Below are 17,935 nucleotides of genomic sequence, written 5' to 3' on the forward strand. Positions count from 1 at the left end.
ACAGGCTGGCGGGGCCTGGTCGCTCAGTGGCTCTGATGGGCGAATGTGGCCTGGTGATGTTTCTGCTGTCCCAGCAGCAGAAACCACAGTGGAGTCGTCCCCCGAGTCAGCTGATGGGCGAGTTCTATTGTCTGGGTGGGGAGGAGTAGAAGGGGGTCCTGGAAGCGCCCCCTGAGCTGCCTGAAACTGCATCCCCTTGGGGTAATGCAAGCCTCCGAAGCAGGGGCAGGAGACACATGCCCTTCTGTTGAACTGCAGTTCCTCGCCAAGGGAGTCCATGGCCCCTCAGACACCCTGGCCTTGGATTGACTGGAGCAGGGCAGCAGGAGGACCTACCCTCTGGTGCTGAGTGTAGGTTGAGTTTGGATTGCTGTTGCTCTGTAAGTTATCCTGTTGCCTGGCCCCAGTCAACAAATTTTATTGAGTTGTGAACCCACAGTTTGCAGCCCAACAGAATCCGTGGGTTCTTGGTCAACAAACCATGGTTTGTTAGCATAGCTGGGTTCAGAAAACAATACTGCATGTGGTTCAAGAACAGCTCACCCTAAATCCACAGTAACCTTTGATTGTAGGTTAGTGTGTTACCAGAATCCAGCGTGTGTGCGTGTGTGTGCATGCGTGTACGTACATGAAAGAGAGTGCACGCCCAACCCTGAGGCAGCTCCCAAGCATCACCAGTGCAGAACATTTCTGCTATAGCGCAGTGTGATCCATTCCGAAAGGTCAGCCCGGAGGACCATTGATCCCTGCATTCCCCAGGGAGGTTTTCCAGAAACAATGGATCTCTCCACCCTGACAGTACCAATAAAAGAGCTTTATTCACTTGCTCGTGAACTGTGTTAGACAGACTTATTTAATGAAGCAAAGCAACACAATTTATATTGTATGATTGGCTGAATTGGGGTCTCGCATGCCTGCAGAATTTGGAGTTCTTTGTTGGAAGCTTTAGTTACACTTCACACAGGGACTTGATTAGATGAAGCAGATGATCTGTTTTTTTTGGGGGGTGGGGAGGGCAAGCTACCACTGTGGTTGCAGCTGGAGTTGCTTTTAACACCTGCTTCTAGAAAGATGGCGTTTCCTGAGCTTTCCTGCTAGTTTCTATAGAGCAGCCATTCCTGCCTGCCCCAGCACCCTCTGGAGGAGTTGGACTGCAGCTCCCATCATCCCCAGCTAGCAGCTGAGTAGGATTGACGGGATTTGGAGTCTAGCACCTCTGGAAAGTGCTGGGCTGGGGAAGGGTGTTCTACAGACTGCCAATTGCGCCAGGCCAGCGAGGAGTGGATGGAGTGGAAATGGAGGAGTGGAAATGGACTGTGACCTTCTCACTGGGCCGGGAGCTCACAGGCAGCGCTGCTCTCCAGGAGCCATGACGGGGTGTGCAGAGCATTCGACGACAGCAGCGTGGCGTCCTCAAGGGGACTTACTACTTTAATGAGGCAGCCAGCTGAATTCATAGCACACAATGAGGTCTGAGGCATCATTTTACAACCAAGCTGTTCAAATATAATGGCCCTTTCCAGAAATCCCGTGGCGAATTGCTCAAGTACTTTTTCTGTCTGTCTTGGTTATTTAAGATTAGGGGTATTAGCTGTGATGTGCTTGCCAAATTGCATCTCAGAATGTCTTCCTAAGAATCTTTCTGCTGTTTATTTGCCACACATGGCGTCCAGCTTTCAGTGGGGCTTCTTCCCACCTGTGCCTGGGGGGATTACAGCTCTGTGGCATTTCTCCAGTGCTGTCCTTTCTCTGCAAAATACTTGGCCCTTCCTTGTACATTTGCTCATTCTATTAATTATACATTTACCCTGCTCAACCCATCTCCTGCTGGATAAGTAACAATACTTTTCAACATCGTCCATATGGAAAATATTTAGATATTTAATATCATGAGCTACTCGTAAAACAAATGGATGCAGCACGAACCTTGGCCCCAGCCAGCCAAACTAAATTTAGCTCTTGTGATGTTTCAGAAAGCTGCTCTGGTTCTCTAGGAGAATGGGAGATTCTGCTGCCAGTCTTATTTTGATGCATTCAGGACAGAGACAAGTGTAGCCATCCTAAATCTTTTCATTAACTCGTGAGGAAGGCAAGGGAGAATGACCTCGTTAGCTCCACCACTTCCGTCTGCATGGTGGTCAGCCTGCTGTGTTCATGATAACTTTTGGAAGCTGAGAGATGTTTGTATGCACAGAGACTCCCTGCATTATGTGGACGTTTGGAAAGTAGGGGCCCATACTATGCGTGGAGCCTAGTGTAGGCTGTGTCCTCTTTTACATAGGGCAGTCCTTTATTTGAAGATCTCAATCTGAAGGACTGTCCTCCTGTCCAGTTCCACTTGCAAAGACGAAGGACCATCCAGATTGTTGCCTCCAGTTCTCGAAGGTCTGACCGATGAGGGGGCACAGAAGGCAAGATGCAAGGAAGATGCCCCCTGATGTTTGGAAGGTGTTCCCTTTAGGCCCGTCTAGCTTTGTCACTGTCAGATGGTGGAAACCTGGTTCTTTCATCTTTGGGCTTAATTAGAGCTCATTATGTGACTTCCTGGCTATTGTAAAGAGTTGCAAATGTATGCTTGTCCAGGACTTGTATTCTATACTGTACGAATGCCTGTTTTGAACTGTGGTGTTCTTTTTCTTCTTCCTATGAGAGAATCATGTTGGTGGCCGGTTTTGGAGGCCCCTGGGCTAGCCACCCTCAGCGGGCAGCCTTCCTCTGAGTCTGCCTTCCTCTTGCTGCCATTGTCAGCAGCTGCTGCAGCTTCCGGTCCTTTTCCTCGCTGAGGCCACCCCTGGATGGCTTGGCAGGCAGAGGGCCAGTGAGCAAGCAGGCTGTGGCTCCCCCGCTCCCTGTCACCTGGGCCAGAGGGAGAGGCAGGAGACCCGGCAGGATGCAATGGTCAGCAGGGGGAAATGCTGATCCTTAGGCAGTGCCTGACTGTGATTCTCGCAGCCCTGGGAGGGTGGCAGGTTCACACGAGCCCCACTTCCCACGTCCTGAAAGGATCCCAAGCAGGCTGCGGGGATCCGCGCCAACTGCCGCTGCGCACCGCAGCCTTGGCCCCGGCTCACGGATTCGTTCACATTTTTGGAAGGGGTGGGAAAATGCACATGAGCTGAGCTTTACCCATGAGAGGAGGGAGAGCCGTCCCATCAAACGCCCTCCTTGTGCGGAGGACATGGAGGCTCCTTTCCCACCCCATCTGCTCATGCGGGCAGGAGAGACAGCAGGGTATGGCTGCGGGGGTGTGGTGGTAGTGGGGGCCGGGCCTGCCCCCCCACCCCCTTGCATGCCTGGGCATGTGCGAGGGAGATGGAGGTTTGTGCAAAGCTCCCTAGGCCTGGTCGGTTCCACGCAATGAAAAAGTGGGGTAGAAGACCACGCGCGTCTACCTCCATCGCGAAATGGGCTATTTCATTCTGCACTGTTTTGAAATGGCGACAGGACACTGAGGGAGCCTGGTGCGACGCAGGGCAGAACACGGGAGTAGTGATGGAGCTCATAGTGGGAGGAAGGCCAGTCGCTCAGTCTGGACCTGCAAGGCAGTGCGGCATCCCAGCTGCCACCCAGAGATTTGTGTGGAAGCGTTGCAGCTCTGGTGCTGCAGCTTCTACCACCCACCCCTGCTCTTTCCTTCCATCCCACCTTCACCTGCTTTAGTAATGAGAACTCCAGGTGTGCCAGGCACCAGCGGGGGGGGGGGGGGGGGCCGGGAAAAGGAAGGGGGGGGGGGGGGGGGGGGGGGAGACAGGAAAAAGGAACGTGGGAGGAATGGTGAGAAGAGACCAAGACTCTGAGTTGGGGCCATGTAGCATGGAAATCCCAGATGCAGCTTTTGCCTTTGTGATGAGCTTGCTAGGTAACCTTGGGATAATACTGCCCTACTTTACAGGACTGTTGTCAGGATTATAAGATAAGATATGTGAAATGCAGTATACTAGGTTTTGAAATGCAATTAGTATTATTGCTAATTTGTCTGTGGGTTGCATTTTTAGCAATTTAATGGATCCTTCTCTCAAGGCAGGGCTGGAGAACGGGAAGCCCTTCAAATGCTGCTAGAATGCAAACCCCATCTGCAATGTTTATGGACTTCCAGATGTTCCTGAATGTATCTCTTTTTCTCCTGCCCCCCCCCCCCCCCCCCCCCCCGGTGCGGTAGGTGATGAGCGTTTTTGGTCACTGCCACAATCACATTTGATGGGTGTTCTAAACAGAAGGAAAAAAGGGGCTGAAAAGTAATTCAGAGGAAACCAATGCATTCTTTGCAGCTAACAACGAGCAGCATAAGAACTGGCATAATTTTTAATTACACCACTAGAAATTGTCTATTATTCTGCACTGTGCATTTTGATGACAGAATTTTACAATTTGTAAACAGCTAAACATTACATTCTTTGGAGAAGGATTCAGAGTCTTGCTTTCCAGGGATTGTGCGCATGTACCTCTATCTTGTTTGATCTTGCAGGGCATAAATCACTTTTCATTTTCACTGGATGTATGCTTTTCACAATGAGTTTTCCTTTTATATAACTTATGGCAGAACAGCTAGCTTCGGTGGAGCCCCCTTTGAAAGGGATAGGCTCTTTTACGCCTGTCTGTTGTTAGGAGAATGGGCATTAGTACTTTTGCTCCCAAACAAAATGGGCGAGCAGGCCACAGGGCATGAAGCAGTTAACATCATTTGCAGCATAGGAGGAGGGAAGTGCGTCCTTTCCCCATGGAGGCACGGGAACCCTCTCCTGAGTCTCCAGAGGCTCCCCGACTGCACAGTGGCCTCTGATAAGCACCAATCAGCCTCCAGTGGGAGCGAGCATTCATCCTGGCCCTGGACTCCAGCCTCAGCCTGCTGCAAAACGCCAACCCCAAAGGGCAGCCGTCGTCTCCGAGAGGACTAATTTCTCATGGATTCTGACCTCAGTGACTTCGACAGAAAGCTCTTTTACTTTCTGCTTCTTTCTCTAATCACGTCCACGAGCCCAGAATGACAGGCCTGCTTGTCCAATTTCCGAACCAGATGGAATCTGTCTTTTTCAGAGCTCAACAAGAAAAATGAAGCAAGTCCCGGAGGCTTTTGTTTCAGAACATTCGAGTTTCTTTCCTGACAGTGTGTCTGCTCTGTGGCCGTGGAGCGTCGGCATATGACTCAGGTGGCAGGTGGCGGGAGCAGGGCAAATGCCGATCGGGGCGTTTCTGGCACACAGACGGCCTGGCCTCTAAGTGAAAGTGGCCTTTCTTACCGACGGACTGTCCTAGAAATTGGATCTTGTCATTCCGAGAGGAAGCGCGAAGTGCGAGGCTGCGCATCTGCGCCACACACTGTGCTTCAAGGAACCCTGTTCAAGCACGCAGTGGTTCAGGTGAACATGTTGGAGTACATTCGTCACGTTCCCAGGTCTGACTTGAATGCTGCTGCCAGTAAGGGAAGCATGGGAATTGCAGTCCAGCAACTGCTGGGTGTGCCAGAAATGGTTGGGATCCTCCGAGTCTCGGTGTGCTTCCAGGTAGAAGCAGTTAGGGGTGGCTCACTAGGGCTGGAGCCCCAAGCATTTCCTTGGGGTCCCAATTCTCTGCTCCGCTCCCTTGCTATCCATGGGCACTGGTTGAAATAAAGGTACAGGGGTCCTGGTTTTGTTGCATCCCAGGTTGGCTGGCTTTTTGCCCACAAGTTCTTCACCTCCTGCTGGCCCCATTCTTAATCTTTCTGCCTGAGTTTTTATCCCCCTGTACTCAACGGCCCCCCGTTCCCAGCTCCATGCATCCCTTTTCACAAATATGGGTGCGCTCAGGAGGCAAGGCCATTACAGACGCACCCACAGTCTTTAGAGCACATGTACATTCCCCTGCACTGGCATGTGAATTGTTTTGTCTGGGAGGTCTCTCACCCAGATCTTTTTCTACCCCTGGATGGGGGGCACCTAGGTCAGCATGAGTTGGTGCCTGCGTGGGGCCCACTGACAAGAGCCCATCGGCCTCAGCTTTGCACTTGGCTTGTTCCCCCACCTCTTGGTCGGCTGGCTGGCTGGGGCCCTTGAGCTTGCCTTGCCCAAAGGCCCCCCAAACATGAAGCTGGTGCTGCTTCTAGCACTGCCAGTCCAGCTATTGCATCTTTCCCCCATGTGGCAAGAAAAAAAGAAGTCTCGTGGGAAAACACAGACCCCTCAAATCTGTGGAGATTTTTTTTTCTGGTGGGGGGGGGCATTGCAGAATAAAAGTCTGTTCTAGAAGCATCCTAGAAATATTTGGCATTGTGTCAACATACTAACACTGTTTGCTTAGAAGGGAAATGGCTACATGAGCAATGCAACTGGTTAATCTGGCCACTTGCTTCCAGAAGGGTGTAGCAGCAAAAGCTGGGGGAGCCGTGTGGTTACGGGAGGGGACTAGAGGCCCTCTGAAAAGTTATCTGGGAGTGCTTGTAATTTCTCCCACTGCTGCAGCATTCTGCTCCTGCAAGTATTAAGCAAGACCTTTCTGAATGACTAGCTCAGGGAGCCAACCTGGAGCAGATCCGCAGCATGATGGTCTGTGTGTTCACTCAGAAATAAGCCCCATTGGGTTCAGTGGGGATTGCTCCCCAGCAAATGTGCCGGAGACGGCTGCTTGAGATACCAGGCCTCATTTCAGATATGTTTGGGTCCCAGTTTCCCTGAGATTTCTCAAGCAAAATGAGAGGAGCTATTGCCAGTTGCAATGCACAGCTGTGAAAGCTGGACCATAAGGAAGGCTGAGCGCCAAAGGATTGAGGCCTTTGAACTGTGGTGCTGGCGGAGACTCCTGCGAGTCCCTTGGACCGCAAGGTGATCAAACCAGTCAGTCCTAGAGGAGATCAACCCTGACTGCTCTTTAGAAGGCTAGATACTGAGGATGAAACTCAAATACTTTGGCCACCTAATGAGAAGGAAGGACTCCCTGGAGAAGAGTCCAGTGCTGGGAACAATAGATGGCAAAAGAAGAAGGGGATGGCAGAGGATGAGGTGGCTGGATGGAGTCACTGAAACAGTCAGCATGAGCTTAGGTGGACTCTGGGGGATGATGGAGGACAGGAAGGCCTGGAGGAGTGTTGCCCATGGGGTTGCGATGGGTCAGATGCGACTTTGCTAAACAACAACAACAAATTATCTCAACCATCCAGAAGGGGTAGGTCAGAAAGAAATTAGATTTGGTCCAGTCACCCACAATTGAAGTCTATGGAGATTTCAGCTGACACAGGTCTACCTTTATTTATTTATTTAGAAAATTTGTAGACCATCCATCACTTTCGTCTCTGGATGGCTTACAACATTATTTCAAATCCTAAATAAAATAAATTAACTATTCCACAACTGAGCATAAAACTAATCTATTTAAAATACATTAAATAAATCTAATACAATTAAAATTACTTTATGTTAAAACATTGGTCAAATAAAAAGCTCAAATAAAAAGGTCTTGACCTGGTGCTGAACAGCGTATAATGATGGCACCAGGCGGACCTCTCTAGGGAGTGCATTCCATAGTCGAGGCATCACCGCAGAGAAGGCCCTCCTCCGAGTACTCTGTCTCCTGACCTCTTTCAAAGAGGGTTCCTGGAGGAGGGCCTCTGCTGCCGATCTTCGGGGACGGGAGGGCATATAGGGAAAAAGGCATTCCTTTAGGTATCCTGGTCCCTTTAGGGCAGTGGCTATCTGGTTGCCCAACCAAGATCCTACTAGCTACAGGGAGCAGGGGAGGAAGCCAAGGAAGGGAATGGTGGTTGAATGGAGCGGGAAGCATCCTTTCAGCTGCCTTGGAGCATTCAGGCTCTCTGGGTTATGACCTCACATTGGTCCCTTCCGCCATGACCATGTGAGGTTTCATTCTAGCTAAACGCTAACCTCCTGCTCACCTTTTCGCAGGCCTGTTTTTGGGGGAGCACTGCTTATCTCCCTGTTTTACCAGCAAGATGCAGTCCCGGATTTTCCAGAAGTGGTTTAGTTCCATTATGGTGCAGTGGACAAATGTGTCCCTTTTAAACAAGCAGCACAAGAGGCAGACATGAGGAGATAATTGTTGGAGGGGGATTTGATATTAGTCACTTCATGTGAACGAGGAACAGTGTGAAGAATAAGCTGCTTTGGCGGACAGTGGTGGCATTTTAAATTGGACGCAATTATTGGGTTGATTGGCATAAGCGGCTTCCTCCATGTATTCTCACTCTGTTTCAGTTATTCCTAGAGGAAAAGAATGAGACAATAAACCAGGCACAACGTCTGTTCCTTGCAGTGTATCAGCAGATGCTGGGAAGGGATTGGGGGTGATGAGCAGCCCCTCTCCTTGATGTAATCTAACTCTGACGTCAAACTTCAGACATCTGCTTTCTTCATTTGCAGGATTCACTCCTTGCTTACAAGAGCAGAAATTCTTTTAGTGGGATCCTCTGAGAAAGTTGGCAAGTGCCAAGTGCGATGGTGGGTTGTCCTCACCAACAGCTCTGCTCAGTTTTGCAGGCAGTGCTGACCTAAATGTTGCTTGAAATCTGTGTCTGTAGCTATGATGTTGCAACTTTAGAGTAGGCACAGGGCCCCCAGTTTAAACCAAGACCCCAGCACGGTAATAGGAAGGTTTTAAAGACCTGGCCTGGGGCTCCTGCAGCTTCTCTCGAGTAAAGCAAACAAAATGTACCTCTAATGCCTATTTTGGTCCCTAACATAGGATGGGCTAGCGTAGGATTTTCTCCACAGTGTGATAGCTTGGCTGTACACAAGACCCTCAATAGTTGGTGTGAAGTTGGAAATAGAAACAAGAGTCCAAGCATAGGGGCTCGGTTTAGGAACAGAAATGCAGAAGGAAGGAACCACATGCAGCTTCCCCTGGGAAGCCACCTCCTGCAGCCCCCAGCGGTCCCCATGCGCCTTAATAGGGTTGCCACCTATGGCTGTTGCCAGCCTATACTTGGAGAAATGGATAAGGCATCCCCAGCAGAATTTTCCTGAGTTGCAGCTAGTTATAGGGAAATGAGCCCTTCCAGGAAAACAAAACAAACCCGGAACCACTTGGTCTGTGGCTTATGTCATCCTAAGAAAGCAAAATGAAAGCCAATGAAACAGCATCTGATGCTCGTGTGATTTGGAGAGGCACCACGGAAATAATAATTGCTTCTTTCCCTCTCTCAGGCACGACCACAACTAGTAGTTTGAATGGATTTTTCCAACTTCTCAAGATTAGGCGAGTTCACAGATGGTGGATCTCTTGGCAGCTATTAGCCATGCTAGTTAAATGAAATGCTGACTTTGGAGGAGGCTGTATCTTTCTGAATGGCTGTTGCTGATGATGAATCATGGAGGAATGCTGTTGCTTGTAGATGTCCTGGAGGCACCTGGTTGACTGTTGCCAGAAATCAACTTCTGGGTATGATGGACCGATCCATGAAGGCGCCTAGGAGCGTAGGAAACTATTGGCTCACCAGTCTATCTGGCTCAGCCTCGTCTGCACGGATGGGCAGCAGTGCACCAGGCGTACGGCTTGACAGAGACCTCCTCTTTTTCGGCTGTGCTGGAGATGTTGGACCTGGGACCTTCTGCAGGCAAAGCATGTGCTCTGCCGTGAAGCAGGGTCCTTCTCCTCGCTTCTTAGGACTTATGGAGGAGGACGCTGCATGCTAGCCAGTGCCATCTCCTGGTTTCTGGGGCCTCCCCTCTGGACCCACCAGTCGGGACGGAGGGGGACAGTTGCCTTGAAGTGCGTTCCCAGGCACACGGGTCTGAACGAAGAGGAGCAGCAGCAGCAATAGTAGCTGTAGTGGTGAAGTGGTGGCGGGAAGCATGGCTTGGGATGTGGGCCAATTCCAGATGTTGAGAAGAGAGGTGCTTAGCTCAAGGCCAGACTCCCCAGGAGCTTAGGCTGCCTCTAAGAATGACCCAGATGTACAGCTATAGGAGGCGCCTTGGAACAGGAGAGTTTCTCAGAGACATAGGAAATCGATAAGGCTCTTGACCCCAAGACATGGTGACGGTAGTCTGAGCAGGATAGTGTAAACTGGTGTCCTGCAACAGCAGTGGGTTGGGCCTTCATGGCCCCTTCCAACTCTTTTATTCTATGATTTTATGAACTGTTCTCTGCATGCCCAAGATTCCTTCTGGGTGTTTGTGCTTCTGGAAAATGCTCTGGTCAGTAAAGAACATTTTGCAGGAAAGGTCTGTGGCTCTCAATGTGCAAACAGAGGAACCCTGGCTCATGACAGAACCTCATCCCCAGGGTCGCCTGCCTCTCTTGCGGGTCATTCTGTTTCTCATCGTTGCTGCTCCCTGCTTCCCTGACTGGCAGGGCACTAGTGAAAAAGTCGGCAGCGGCACTTTCCGCTTCTCCTCAGCACACCATTTTCTGGGCCAGTGCGAGGGGCAGGCAAGCAAGCAGGTGGCAGTGAGGAAGAAAATGCCGGCCGGATCTCTCTAGTGGGCCCCTGCTGAGGCGTGGACCTTGGGCAGGTGCTGAATCTTGCCCGCTCTTGATGTCAGCACTGATGTTATGCTTGTGCCCCAAAGCCACTGGGGATTATTGCCCCAAATGGAGGATTAACCTCAGATGTAGCTTTGAAGCAATATGGACAACGAGACAGTTGTGGGAGACATACGACTGCATTAGGGAAGGAGGTGAACTAGGGGGTTTTGGGCGTGGAAGAGAAGTAGCTGTTAAAGAGGGAAGCGTGGGGTTCTGGAGGGGAAGAAAGCACTGGTGACGGAGGTGATGGCTTCCGCCCTGTATGGAACTTGTGGGATGCTAGTCGAAAGGCTGGACTATGTTCCTACCTTTGCAGGAGGCTCTCAGAAGCCGGCCTCCTGCTTTCGGAATGCCCTTCTGCGACAACCTGTACATCAGGCACATTGAGCCCCAGCCTGCCACATGGCTGCTAAGGAACACGAGGCCCTGCTGCTGCGAAACGCCCTCGGAAGGATGAGCAATGCAGTGCCACCCTAAGCACGTTTTCTAAGAAGTACGTGCAACTGAGCCCCAAGGGCCTTATTGCATCATGTGTGTGCTTAGGATGAGCTGCTTATCTAAAGCTGCTCTTATCTGTGATTAAAGCTTAAATTATATGCATGCTTACCTGGGAGAAAGTCCAAGTGAACTTCAAAGGAATTACTTTCAAGGAAATATACACTGGATCAAACTGTAATATCCGCAGGTCCTGGTACTAGGAGAATGGCTGTATGTGCACTATAAATGATGGGTTATTTCATCATCATCACTATTACTATAATAATAATAGTAACTATTACTATTACTAGGAGATGCTTAGAAGCATTGGTCTGTGTGCTTCTCCTTCAGAAGAATGCATCCAATAATATTCTGAGACTGATCACTGTTGTCTCTGCATGACCACATTGAGGCATTTGTTGTGCACTCAATCTCTACTCACAGTGGTTTATTGATAAGTTCACTTGTGTTTTGTCCATATATGCCCGCCCTCCCCTTGAGATCTGCGGGAGAGGCCCTTCTCCGGGAACCCTCCATGAAGGAAATTAGGTGGGTAAGTACTTGGAGGAGGGCTTTCTCTGTGGTGGCGCCCCAGAGAGGTCCGCCTCGCGCCGTCGCTATATGTTTTTCGGCGCCAGGTGAAGACCTTTTTATTCAAATGTCATTTTAACTGTTAATAGAATTTATTTATTTTATTCTTTGGCCAGGGCGACTTACTTTATACTGTTAATTTATATAATTTTAATTGAAGTTATTTATGTTTGTGAGCCGCCCCGAGGCTTCGGTGAATGGGGCGGCATAGAAATTTTCTAAATAAATTAAATAAATAAATAAATAAATAAATAAATAAATAAATAAATAAAATGCATTTCAGTGAATTCTCTACAGCTGAGAAAATGGGATATTATTTCTAATAGTGAGAGAAAGTGTGTCTCCTACTTGTGTTTTTGAATTGAATAGTGCAAACAATCCCTGGTGCAAATTGTACAAATTTGCACAATTTGAAAAGTGCAAATTAAGAGGTTGTAGCCACTTCCCTTTGAGGAAAGATTATAAAAACTGGGATTGTTTTGCTTTAAAAAAACGTGGTGGGAAGTCCTGATAGAAGTCTGCAGAGCTGTGCATGGTGTTAAGAAAGCAGATACAGATCCAATTTCCCCCTTTCTTACAATACTAGAAGCTGGACTCCTCCCATGTGGCTTGTGGGTGGCAGCTTCAGTACAGATAAAAGGAAATACTTCTTCACACGGTGCGTAGTTACTCGCAGTCACTGCTGCAAGGTGTAGTGATGGCTGCTGCTGCAGATGGCGATGAAAGGGGGCTGGACATGCATGCAGGAGAAAGCTCTCATTGGCTAGTAATCTCGATGGCTGTCTGCTGCACCTCCAGTAGCAGGCAGTATGGCTACATAGGTGCACCAATTGCTGGGGAACATGGGCAGGAGGGTGCTGTGGCACTCATGTCCCGCTTGTGGCTTCCGGGGCAGCTGGCTGGCCACCCTGTGCACAGAATGTTGGACTGGATGGACCCTTTTGTCTGGGCTTCCACGGGAGGTGGTTGAGGCCCCATCAATGAGGGTGTTCAAAGATAGGCTGGACATGCACATGGTGGGCATGTCGTGAGCAGAGCCGGCTGGAGCCAGGGGTCAGACTAGATGGCCTGGGAGACCCCTTCTGACTTGCTCTGTTTCTATGATCTAGCAGGGCGCTTCTTAGGCTGTTACGATAAATTAGATTAGGCTGAGTTATATATCATGGCCCAGGCTGGGGATCCTTTGAGTCGTGAGCCATGATCCCTCCTTTGAACAATCACCAGCCACAGACTGTTTTCCTTGCAACTTTCTTTATTGCTCCCAAGTACAAATCACCAGATGGGACCTCCTGGCCTGCACAGAGTGGGTTGTTGAACCCCGCCTATCATTTACCACCAGGCTCATTCCTTGGGCCCCATCCCCTGGGAAGGGGCTCTCTGAAGGCAAGCAAGCCCCTTCCCCACATGCTGCTAATTTAATTGGGTCTCCTGTCTCTGCCAACACCTTGACACAGGGTTGAGGGCATGGGGATTCCTCATCCTCAGAGACCTCTCCCAGTGGCTGGACATCTGGGCCATTCCCAGGAACTGCCTGGCTTGCCGAAGCGCCTGGCTTTGAGAGAATCTCCTCCTGCATCTCAGACTCTTGACCTAGCCCATCCTCCCTAATCTCACTGAAATACGGTTCACCTTCCGATTGCAAATCATCTAGAATACAGCCCACCGTCCATAGGAATGATTACCCCGACCACCATCCTTCTTCCTCCTAACTCTGCACGTGGCTGCACTGCATTAGCCTCACCGTCAGCGAAGGATGTGTGAGGAATCTGTCTGGTGGTGGGAATCGGCCGGGCCTGGAGCCTGAGTTCCTGGTGAGCACTAGCAGTGTTCATGGGACACTTGCCAGGAAGGGCGCCTCCGGTGCTGTGCAGGCCGTGCCCTTCCTCTGCGCATGGTGCTGCTGCTGCTGGCGACACCAGGCAGGGGAGAAGGTGGCTGCTGGGAATGGCGCCTGGAGGGAGTGCTAGTGCTGCTCCTCTTCCATGCCTGCCTCTGCGGCCACTGCTGCACTGAGCAGGGAACAAGGTGCAGCAGCTCCCCAGGAATGGTGCCTGGTGGGACTGTCAGCAGCACCCCTCTCCTGCATCCCGGAGCTGCTCTTTGGGGAGGGTTGCTGGTTGCACAGCCGGGGTGCTGTGAGCACGTGCTGCCTTCCCCTCGGCTTGGCTCACCGTACAGGACCGGGCTGGGTGCAAGAGGAAGTCCTTGGATGCTAGAGGGATGGAGTCCGAAAGGATTTGTCTCAGTCCTGCCATTGGCCTCACTGGCTGGAGTTGATGGGAGCGGAAGTCCAGAATGTCTGAACAACACTGGCTTGCGTTGCTCTGTCATGTACGGTGATGCAGGCTCTGAAATCCCACGATTTTGAGTCCAGTGCATAAGAGATCCAACCTTGCATTCTATTCAGTGGACTAGTCTTGAGTTAGCAATAGCAAAAGAGGCAAAATGAAATGCAACTTCATCTCTTGCAGCTGTTTATCTCTGTATGGTCTGGGTGGATAGTCATTAAGAAGCAGTCTTTGGAGTTGGCAGATGTTGTTCAATACCTCCAGGAAGCAAGCCGCTCAGCAGCGTACAAAGAGGAGGGGGTAGATTTCCACAGTCAGTTCAGAAGAGAGCTGAAGAGGAGGGTTTAATTGGAGGAAAAAAGACTCCACATCTGTGCTTCTTCAATAATCTATGAGTTCATGCCTGCACCTGTATCCCATAATTCTTCATCCACTGAAGCAGCGGATCATGGACACCTGGTTCTTCTGGTTCTGCCCCAGTTGCTGGTTGCTGCTTTGCCTGATATTATGATCTGCTTGTAGGAGGGAGGGATGCACAGCCAGCATTTTCTAGAATTCAGATGACAACGTCCCTCTTCTTCCTGAGACTGTCCTCTGCTGATGGCATTGCCTGTTGTGCTTTTGCACTTCCTGCACCAGGTGTAGGGGTAGGTGAGAAACTTGTTCAGATCTCAGCTAGCACTCAAAATCCTTTTCTCAAATGTGTGGTGCAGTTTTCCAAATGTGCACAAAAACAGATTTTGAAAAATGTTCCCTGAAGCACTTCATGTAATGGAAAATGTTTTAAAATGGGTGCACTAGAAGAAGTGCACACACAATACATTTCTGAGAAATGCACAGAAAACACTTCGTTTAATGGGAAAGGTTGCTTGCAAGAGTTGCATGTTTGACAAATGCACGTGAAAATGCATATGGATTTTCAGGCAGACTAAAAGCTAATAATTTACACTGTGATGTGGAGGTGGGATGGAATGAACTGAGGAGAGGAAAAATTAGAACCTGAGTGAAACCAGACTTAACAGCTCTGAAGAGAGCAGCTCCAGGGGGCATCCTGTTGTATGGGGCAACTGGGAGAGTACCAGTCCAATACAAATAGTACCAATCGTCACTGCCCATGGTGCCAACGTGCAGCTCGGAGCTTTGCTCAGGGTCTACATGTACAGTTGAAGTCGGTGATGGAGCAGCTGTTGGTTTGCCTCTCTGTTCCTCCTTGGTTCTCCTGTCTCTCACAGGGAAAGTCCCCTTCTCATGAACTTGCAGAGGTGGGCAAATAAAAGAAGCAGAGGAGGAAACGGCAGGAGAAGCGAAGGCTGGCTCAGCTCTGTTAAAAGAAGCCTTTTACAGCCCTGTAAGGAAGTGGTTTCTTCCAGAGATGTGCAACAAGCTGGTTCGGCTTTGGAAAATAGCATGATTCTGCTTGGACCTATTTGAAAGATTAGACTCCTATCCGAGACAGAACCCAGAGTAAGAATTGGACATCTGCAGTTCTGTGCTCCCTACCAACTATCATGGGAATTTTAAAAAACCGCTGCAGCTTTTTAATTTTTGAAGGAACCTACAACTGGATGATATTTGCAGAGTAGCCTCTTAGTGAGGGTGTTATGCCCTCCAGATAATCATAAAATAGATACAGGAGCATTTCTGCTACACGCCTTTACATTTTAAAAGGGTATTGCCAATAGCAGTTTTATTTATTAGCAGAACCAAATGCACTTTGCGAAGGTAGTTGCTTCTTCACAAAGGAGTGAATCTGACAAGTTTCAGATGAATAGAAGTGGGCTGATAGTAATCTGACACTATAAAGACATCCCAAAGTGGACATGCTTCCCCTACTTCCCCCGAGTTTCTTCTGAATTATTGTCCTGAAAATGGCAGGCAGCCGAGAGTTCTCCCTAAGTAGATGCAGCAGTTCATGTGGAAGGGAGAATCCTCAATTTTTGGAGGTAGGGGAAAGAAAGAAGTGATTTGTTTCCATCTCCCCCACTGCACCATTTAGAGACAATTTGTGTGAAAAATGTCCCACATCGAGAAACTTGCAGTGTTTCAGAAGAATTGGTGTGGGACTAGGGAGTTATGATAATAGAAAATCAGTTTAAAACTGTTCCTATTTTGAAGATGAGCCTTATTGGATGAAGGGTCATGGCACACAACTTTTCTTGCTCCTCCAGTACAGCATTTTGGAGAAGCAACACCAAAATGTGCTATTCAGAGAGGAGATAGAACACCTGCATCTCCGAGTGTGAATTGGTAACAGGCGGCTTCAGAGCAAAGCCTCTTTCCTAAGGAAGCACTATCCATGGTTGAAGAGGGCCCAGTTCTGCTTGGGCTTCTGGGTGTGTCCAGATCCAATGTGCATCCCAAATTTCTTCTGAATAGCCACCTGGCAAAAGCTACTTGGCATGTTCAGAATTGGAATGCTCTGAACAAAGCTTAGATAATGTAAAGTCTGAGAAAGTGGAGTTAGAATTGGCAAAGCCTCTTGCTGGTCCCTGAAAGAGCCCTGAATAGCAGGATGAAGGACAAAATTTGGCACTGATGTTCAGCACCATACTGCTGGCTTCAGTAGAGGGATGCTTATTCATCCCCACTGAAAACTTGACCCATCATTATCTGGGTTTGCCGGGTATAGCTGACTAGATCTCAGTAGCATGTTTATAAGGCAAGCAGGAATCAGCCCAGTTTTCAGACTCTAAATTTACCCAGGGAGAAAGACTGTTGCACCAATTCATGCAGTTGCTGGAGAAAAAAAAAAAAGTCCCACTGAACTAGGAAGGGTATTAATCCAAGTGTCCTAAACTGATGTGCCAGCAAAATTTCGGTGTAAAAGCCATCTTGCCACAGATTTTTTTCCCCTCAGCAGGCAGGCCAGAATTTCAGCTCAGATAATTGCATTCAGCTTCACTGAATTCCCCCTCCTGCATTTCCAACCGGGGATGACATCCGTCTTCTCTTTGCAAACTCAGAATGGGTCGTCGCGCTGCTGTTGGCTGTGCAACAGCTCCCATTTTCTGCTCCAGGGATGGTTTTGTGTATGTGTTGAAGGGATTCATTGACTTAGGCAGTCATAAGATGAAGAATGCAAAGGCAGGCAGTGAATGGTGAAAGAGGAGATGGTGCGTCCTGAGCTGAACAGAAAATAAAGGCGGGCATGATAGAAGGAGGCTGGCGAGGTTCCCTGCCCCGGCTTTTTATGAAATATCAGAGAGTCATAGTTAGAATTGGGGTATCAGAATGAAGGGTGAGCTGTTCAACTGTTTAAAATATTTAGCTACCACCCTCTATCAAATTCACTTCTAGGGTGGTTTCCAAAATTAGCATGACAAAGCCATCAGCCACACGGTCCAAGCAACAGGGAGAGAAAAATGGATCAGCTGCCAAGGTTTTAAAATGGTTCAAATGAGTCAAATCCTGGGAGAATAAGGCAACTTCTAGCAGGTGCCCCTGGATGGCTCCCTTGCGGAGGGTGCTCCATGGATGGAGCACCACAGCTCCATGCGGAGGGTGCTCCATGGATGGAGCACCACAGCTGTAAAGGCTCCATGTCTGGCAGTGACCCACTTCCAGGGCCAGATTAAGGGCTTATGACACCTGGGGCACAGCAGCAAATGATGCTCTTCCCTCTCCAGGTCAAGACATGTAGTACCCAGGGCTGGTCAAGTATCTGAGTCAGGCGGAACATTCCATAATTGCCTCCCCCTAGTTGTGCAGATACCTCAGCGATAAAGAGCTGCAAGCTTGCCCATCCTTTCATGACGCCCAGAATCAGCCACCTGGAGCGGCATGCTGCCTCCGTCACCTGTGACAGAGAAGGAGCAAGGTGAAGCCTCTTAGGGTGCGGACAGGATGTTCTGGATGAAACCTGTCATTGGGGTATGTGGCTACCAAACCATTTAGGGCCATCAGCATCAATGCTGGCCATGTGAATTGGCAGGCGGCTCTTCTGACACTGGTGCGGAAGGAGCCGCGTGGACTGTACTGGTTGGGATTCTGACAGCAACGCTTTGTGCCTGTTGATGCTCCTGGACTGTCTTCAAGGGCAGCTCTATGTATCTTGCCCTGCAGAGTGAGAGGGCAATAAAACAACCCCTTGGGAAGGTGCACGGAAAAGACCATGCCTTAGAAAC

General features: G+C 49.5%; 1 protein-coding gene across 2 annotated transcripts in view; it reads left to right on the plus strand.

Moving 5' to 3' along the window:
* MGAT5B (alpha-1,6-mannosylglycoprotein 6-beta-N-acetylglucosaminyltransferase B) overlaps positions 1-17,935 on the plus strand; it is a 208,237-nt gene that overhangs the window by 22,813 nt on the left and 167,489 nt on the right. The gene's annotated exons all lie outside the window — the stretch shown is intronic.

This window comes from Varanus komodoensis, unplaced genomic scaffold (genome assembly GCF_004798865.1).
Source record: "Varanus komodoensis strain SLA01 unplaced genomic scaffold, ASM479886v1 scaffold7_1, whole genome shotgun sequence".
In the NCBI taxonomy this organism is placed as follows: domain Eukaryota; kingdom Metazoa; phylum Chordata; class Lepidosauria; order Squamata; family Varanidae; genus Varanus; species Varanus komodoensis.